This window comes from Silene latifolia, chromosome 11, assembly GCF_048544455.1.
Source record: "Silene latifolia isolate original U9 population chromosome 11, ASM4854445v1, whole genome shotgun sequence".
Lineage (NCBI taxonomy): Eukaryota > Viridiplantae > Streptophyta > Magnoliopsida > Caryophyllales > Caryophyllaceae > Silene > Silene latifolia.
Window position 1 is genome coordinate 151,116,426 of NC_133536.1, and position 7,966 is coordinate 151,124,391.

Below are 7,966 nucleotides of genomic sequence, written 5' to 3' on the forward strand. Positions count from 1 at the left end.
TTCTTGTTGTGATTTCAACTTATGCACATGTTATGTTTGATGAAATGCGAGCCTATGAATCCTTGCATTTTTTTACCCATCACTTACCTTCTCAATGAGACTTGTAAGACATAAACCAACTCGAGTCTCATTAGACCATGCATATAGTTGGATAGGAAGGATTAAGTTTGACTTGTAGGTGTTGTACAATCTAATCGATTCGGCTCCGGGACCCAAACCTTCTTAGGGATTGTAAGATATAAACTAACTCGATCCCATCACAACAATAATTGCTTACATCTAGTAGAGAACATGTTTGTATGATCAAATCCCACGAATCCCCTATGAATCCTTGACACCCTAGTGCTTTTAATCAATTGTTTACAACTCATTTTAATCATCTTGCTTATTTTCGTTACTTTATTTATATTGTTGATTAGTTTAGTTGATCTCCTACCTCAACCCAAATTGTGACACCCTTAGACACAACCATTTGCAATCGAAAATCCTACATCAATACCCGTCCCTTGGGATCCGACCTTTATTTACCTCTTTACTAAGAGTAGAGTAGTTTGTGAAGTTATAAATATTGTTTTGGTCTAGGTAAATTTCGACGACAAACCGACCAAAAATGGCGCTGTTGCCGGGGATGGTGTTAACTTGATCTGATTTTCTTTAATTGTTTTTAGTTGTGTCTTTCTTTACCTTGGGGAAGTCAAACTCCTCAAGGTTTATTCTAATTGTTTTCAAGTTGTTTGATATTTTGCATGTCTAGGAGTTCACAAGGTAACTTGTTACCCATTGATCTTGAAATTGAAAGAACTTTGACCAATAATAGAAGACTTGCTAGAAATACTTTGAGAGGTATTGGTGAGATTGTGGACATTCAACCAAACAATATTGAGTTCATCAACCCTTTTGCAAGAGAAGGAGAGGATAACCCATTACAAAACCCACCACAAAATCAACCCACAATGCCTAAATTTTCATCACATTCCTTGCCAACCGAGGAGAACCTACCAAATGGTACTCCTACACCACAACACTTAACCGGTAATTTCATTGCAAAATCCGCATTTATACAATTAGTTGAGAGAATTCAATTTGGGGGGATACCTACTGAAGACCCTCATTCTCATATGGAGACTTTTTGTGACTATTGTGATGCGATTTCTCAAACCGGAGAGACTCAAGACCAAATTCGATGGGTCTTATTTCTTTTTTCTTTGATTGGTTCCGCGAAACAATGGTTGAAGAGCCTAGATAAGGCTACTCTTGGTATTGACTCTTGGAATAAATTGGCACTTCCTTTATACAAGAAGTTCTATCCTCCAGAGAAGACTAATATGTTGAGAGCCTAAATCACCGGGTTCAAACAAAGGGATGACGAATCTTTGTATGAAGCATGGGAGAGATTCAAGGATACTTGTCAATCTTGTCTACATCATGGACATAGCGAGTGGTTCCTTGTACAACAATTTTGGAACGGTCTATACGAAGACTCCCAAAACATTCTGAATATGGGATCAAATGGTATGTTTACCGAAGTTGATGATAATAAAACATGGAACAAGATTGAGGAAATTGCGGTCCATAACTCACAATATTGTAGACCCTAGAAGGCTACCAGAGGAGGAAAGCATGAAGTGGACTCTATTAGTCAATTGGGTGCTGAGCTTAGTGCTCATATTGACACCATTAATTTGAAGTTTGAGAAGGCTATGGCTAAACTTGAAGAGGCCTCCAAATCACCTAAGCAACACGTTAATGCCATGGTGGCATCTTCATCAATTCCAAGTGGAGTATGTGAGAGTTGTGGAACTTTGGGACATGACCAAAGTGAATGTAGGGGAACAAGTGAACAAGTAAATGCTTTCCAAGCATACAAGAGTGGTACCCCTTATTCCAACTATTACAATGAAAACACCAAATTCCATCACAACCTCTCATACAAAAGCCAAAAATGTTCAAAACCCTCAAACAACATACACCCCACCTCAATGAGAAACGAAGCTCAAAGACCCTTTTACAATCAAAACCAAAGTTATCAAAATCAATCTCCGTACAATCAAACAAATGACCAAGGTTTAGATGTTCAAAAAGCGGTCCTCCAAATGCAAAAGAACCAACACGAATTTTTCACTCAAATGCAAAAGGTTAGCCAAGGAAAAGAAATCACAATTAACAACATACTAGCTCACACAAAGATGATGGAGACCTAAATGTCTCAATTAGCATCTTCAAGTTCACAAAGACAAAAGGGGCAATTGCCACCTCAAGGTAATCCCCCAAGACAAGAGTCGGAGAGTGCCATCCATTTGAGGAGTGGTACAAGGTATGAAGGGCCGAGGAGGCCCATTAATGAAGATGTGAATGCTAGTGACAAGGAAAGAGTTGAAGACTCTAAGAAAGAAGAAGAACCCACCACCATTCAAAAAGTTTCAAAGGAGAATGAAGAGAAGGCTAAGGAGAAGGAGCCTATTGTGATTCGGCTTCCATTTCCAAGTCGTCAAGCTAAGCCTAAGTTTGATGAACAACTTGGGAAGTTTATGGAAATTGTGAAGAACTTGGAAGTCTCAATTCCATTTACGGAATTAATCAATCATGTTCCAGCCTATGCGAAATATATGAAAGATTTTCTTACAAAGAAGAAATCCATCCGGAAACTTAAGACTATTGCTTTCACTAGGGTGAGTAGTGCCATACTACAAGGAAGTTCACCTCCAAAACTAAAGGATCCGGGAAGCTTCTCTATTCCATGTACCATTGGCGACACCACAATCAACAAAGCTCTATGTGACCTTGGGGCAAGTGTGAGTGTCATGCCTTATTCGGTGTGCAAGAGGCTAGGAATGGGAGAGATTAAGTGCACTAATATCACACTTCAAATGGCAGATCGCTCAACAAAGACACCTTTAGGGGTATGGGAAGATATGCCGGTAAGAATTGGCAAGTTCTTCATCCCGGTGGACTTTGTTATTGTTGACATGGAAGAGGATTCCAACATTCCTATCATTTTAGGAAGACCTTTCCTACACACCGCGGGAGCGGTGATTGACTTGAAACATGGAGAGCTCACACTCGAAGTGGGAGATTAAACGATCACTTTTAATCTTGACAAAACAATGAGAGCTCCCCGACTATATGAGCCATGTTTCATGGTTGATCATTATAGCAGAGAAAGTGATAGGAAGAAGTTGGCATCTCAATGTAAAGAACAAGCTATGGGTAAGGAATCACCACCCATATGGGAAAAGAAAATGGGTAATCTCCAAGATGCTCCATCCAAAGAGCAAGAATGTTTCAACAAGAATGAGAGCTTTGATAGCTCACCACCACTCATGACAAGAGAAGAGAAAGGCCTCATTGGCCATAATGACAAGAAGAAAAAGGAGTTGTTCTCATCAACTCATGATACTATTGGGGAACAAGTAGACGAAGTATGCGGTCTTTGGGATGATGAGTTTGAAGGGTTATTCAATCCTTATATTGGTAATGCTATGACCCAAGACCACAATGAAGAAAAACATGTGCAAAGGTCTATTGAGGATCTTTATCATAACAATGAACAAGCATTCGACTACTTCTTCAAGGTGTTGAGCAACATCAACAACACCTTGGCTATGCCCCCTTGACATCTCATACATGGATGAGAGTTTGGTGGAGTCCTCCCTAAACAACCATTTGGAAATATTCTAACCCCTTAACTTCCATTTTACTTATTGTATTGCATTTTTTTTTAAATTTGGGTTTGTATTTTTATGCCTTGATCAAGATTTTCATCATTTCGAGAGAAAGTGAGTGAGGGACTTATATGTTTGTTGATGTGTAGTGTTTTGACATAGTGTGGGGTAGCAATTGCCCGGGCTATCCAAGCCTTCGTAGTGCCCCCACAATGAAGACCAAAGGAATAAAGAGTAAATGACACAGATTATGAAATACCCACAGATGGCACTGAATTCGTGAGGTAAAGGGACAATTCGAGCGGCCCGACAAGAATCCGCTCGTCCTGAAAACAATCTGAGCGTTCTGGGAAGAAGACGCTCGTCCTGAAAGAGCTGGAAAAGAAATTTTTGGTATGACTAAAGATCTGAGCGTCTCCATAAACAATCCGCTCGTCTCAGTCAAGACGGTCGTCTTACCAAGCATCTGCTCGTCCTGATTGTATCAATTTCTGGGATTTCATCCTGACAGAGAATCCGAGCGTCCTCAGAAGGATCCGCTCGTCTCCCTTCAGAAAGACGCTCGTCTCAGCACAGTCTTATTTTCTGAAGCAAACTGAAGCGGAATCCGAGCGTCCCGACCCAGATCCGCTCGTCTCCCCTGTGTAACCCAAATCCAACGGGATTAAAACCCCACTTTTCCCATTTCATTTTACTTATTCAAAACACAACCACATCTCCAAAACCCTCAATCCCTCCATCCACAAAAATCAAATTTCTCAAGCAAATTCACCTAAATTAATTCCAAACTCCCTCAAAACTCAAACAAATCACTCCTTTGTCAAGAACAAGCAATTAAAACACCAAAATCGTCAAAGTTTGAATCGATTTTTAAGGATACAAGGCAAAAATCAACAATCCTAAATCGATTTGGGTCTTATTAAAACTTGAAGAAATCAAGCATACCTTTGGTGTTACTACATACAAGGAGAAGATGGCTAGGACAAATGGTGGAAGCAAGGCACCTCCCATGAAGAATCTCTCAAAAAGGCAACAAGCTCTACAAGGTCTACAAGCTTCAAAGGCTTTGGTGGTTCAAAGTGCAAGTATGGAGATTCAGGAGACTACTCCTCCTATGGTGTAGACTACTACTTCTACTCCAGTTGTTGAACAACTACATGATTATCCGGAGGTAATTTTCACTTCCGATGCCCATAGGAAGAAATTTTTTATCTCTTGCTAAGAATTCTATTTTACCCACCAAGTTCATATGCCATGAGACTTTGGCCAAATTGGGTGTCATAGAACAAACAAAGAATTTCTTCGAGTCTATGGGATTGCTTACTTTGTTTAATATACAAGAGTTGACCTACTAATCCCTCACCTTGGAGTTTTTAAGCTCTTTGAATGTTACAAAGGTGGAGACTCGAACAAACATTGAATTCCGCCTTGAGAATGTTGATAGGAAAATGTCTTATGACGAGTTTGGTAAAGTTTTTGGCCTTAGCAATGACTCGACCTATGTGAAGAAACCCGTCACAAAATATGATCCCGCTCCCTTGTGAAAGGCTATTACCGGAAGAAAGTTACATCTTACCATGATTGTCGTGCCCTTTATGTCCATCATCCGGATATAAGGGTGTGGCACAAGGTTGTTGGGCATACTTTGATTGCTAGAAAGGGAACAAACCACTTCACCGAGCTTGATTTTGTTTATCTCGAGTCATTCTTGAATGTTGGTAGAGAGTTCACCAAGAGGTACAACATTCTTCGACTTTAGATTGAGAGGTGGCTCAATATCGACCAAGGGAAGGAAGGAACGGCCTTTATTGTTAATGGTGGATTCGTAACTTATTTGGCAAAACACTCCAACCGGGACTTCAAAAAAGATGGAACTTATAAACCGGTTAAGGGAGGCCATATAATTGATCTAGCCACCATGGTCCAAAAATTCAAATGGGTCAAGAACGACACTCTTGACGACAAATTTGGGTCGTTAACAAAAGATGCCAAGTCCTTCACTTTACCGAACAAAATTTGCCGATTAAATGTCCATAGGCCACACTACCTTCTCCCACTCTCCGAGGAAGCCGATTACATTACACAACATCAAAGGGAGGACATTGCCGAGCCCTCCTCCTCTATTATCACTCCACCCTATCCATTCACCTACCATGAGTTTCAACCCGAAAATGTTAAGGCGGGGAATGACTACTTAACTCTTTTGATGCAACAAATGCACAAGAAAGCTTATGAGGATCGAGTTGATGCTTATAGAGCACAATATCCGCCCCTCCTACATCTAGCTAGGCAAGGACTTCTTGAATCATCTTGTCCTTTGCCTAGTTGGGCGGATAGGGAAGTCTTCTTTCCTAGTGCTTTGAGGGGTGCTAGCTTGGGTGAAGAGGAGGTTGTTGTTATTGAGAGTGGTGGAAAAGAAGGTGAAGAAAATGAAGAAGGTGAAGAATAAGAGGGTAGTGAGGATGAAGAATAAAGTTCAAGTGCAAGTGATGATAACTACGGATCTATGGAGGTTGATTCTAGTGAAGAGGTTGATGATGATGGAGATGATAGTGATGACGCCATGGGAGAAGATTGAGGATTAGCAAGCTCATGGGAGGATGCCACATTACTTTGTGAGTTTCCTACACCTCCTTTAAGGTTTGTTTATTTCTCTTGTTTTTCATATAATATTTATCTTGATCATGATTTTTGAGTCCTATCATCATCTAGAGGACTCACATCTCGGTCCCATTGAGGTGTTTCTTTTGTTGTTCTCACATTCAAAATCAAAAATGACAATTGTAGTTTCATGCATAGCATCTTTATGCATGAACTCCCCCAATTTTTGACATTAGAAATAGTGTCTATTTTGGTTTGGGGAAGTTTATGCATATGCATTGGGAGTCAATCTACATTGTGCTCTCCAACCAAACAAAAAAAAATCATTCATCCTATAACATAGCTTAGTTTGCATTCACTTTTGTATATATGTCATATAGTTTGCATTTAGCTTAGGAATCATGCATTTCATATAAATTGCATAATTTCCTATCGTATTGGCCATTGAGGACAATGCCCATACCAGTGTGGGGATGGGAAGTTCTAACATGACTTTTAAAAACAAATATGATAAAAATTGAAAAACTTTGAAAAATACAAAAACACGTCTTTTTATTTCATAAATCATAAAAACCATAATAATTTGAAAATTGAAAAATCCAAAAACATGTTCATTTCCTTCATAGTGTAGTCTTGTATATATTGTCTTGTATATATTGTGTTTGTTTATCCTTTTTAACATTGATCGACTACGCCACATCCGAGACATGAGGATATTGAAGAGCGCATGGTATGATCTTTCCAATCTCCTTTTTCCTCTTTATGTTAATGACTATGTGGCTTTATTTTGATTGATGCGGTATCAACAATGTGAATTTAGGTTTGCATTTAGATTATTTGGCATACTAGTTGGTAGAAACATATGCATTAGGATGTATGTATGTTAGTTACATCATGGCATATAGTTGCATGTTAGAAACATTTTGTGAAAGCATCTATTTGGGAAGCTTGACAAGTGTATGTAAGGCCCTTGTAGATACTTTTTCTTCTTGAGACTTTGCTTGTTAGAATACTTGTAAAACACCCTACGATGTGTCATGCTAGTATCCTTTGACTCATGGATTAAGGCCTAGTCAAGAGTACCTTGTGGTGTGATAACTCCTTGGCTACCGTTTATTTCAAGGTGACCCTTGAAACCATGCAACCATCATCCATGTTCTACCACATTTTTGTCATCAAAGGGAATGGGCACAAATATTGTTCAAATTTGAGTTCAAGAATTGAAAAAATGAAAGTCAAAAAGTCTGCAATTGCATCAAAGAAAAGAGGAGTAACAAAAATGAAAACTTCTAAGCTTCAAAAATAAGCACCCTCACTACAAATGGGGTGACTTTGAAAATGTTCAAAAAGAAAATGCAAGAAAAAGTTGAAATTGTCAAGTGTTAAAAATGCCAAACATCAAAAGAAATGGGAAATAAATGTTCTCAAAATGTCAAATGCCACAAATTGGGGGGAAAAACAACAACAAAGCAAACTTCCATATGAAACTCAAGTTCTATTGATCCCTTTTCCATCGTATCTACTTTTGTGCATGGTAGAGAGGGGACGACCCTTCTTCTTATCTAGGCAAGAGGGGGAATTCCGCGATCCTCTAGTGTTTCTAACACCATAGGGAGTCTACTCTTGACGAAAGCATTTAACGATTGAGGACAAAGGTACCCTAGCTTGACACAACTTGGAGGTGATTTATTGGTATCCTTCTA

The 7,966-nt window shown here is 39.2% G+C and overlaps 1 non-coding gene across 1 annotated transcript; it reads right to left on the reverse strand.

Annotated features, from left to right (window-relative positions):
• Nucleotides 1-1,325: 1,325 nt before the first annotated feature.
• LOC141615680 (small nucleolar RNA R71) lies at nt 1,326-1,433 on the reverse strand. The gene has a single exon (XR_012530086.1). It is a non-coding gene; the product is annotated as a small nucleolar RNA R71 (small nucleolar RNA).
• Nucleotides 1,434-7,966: the final 6,533 nt, after the last annotated feature.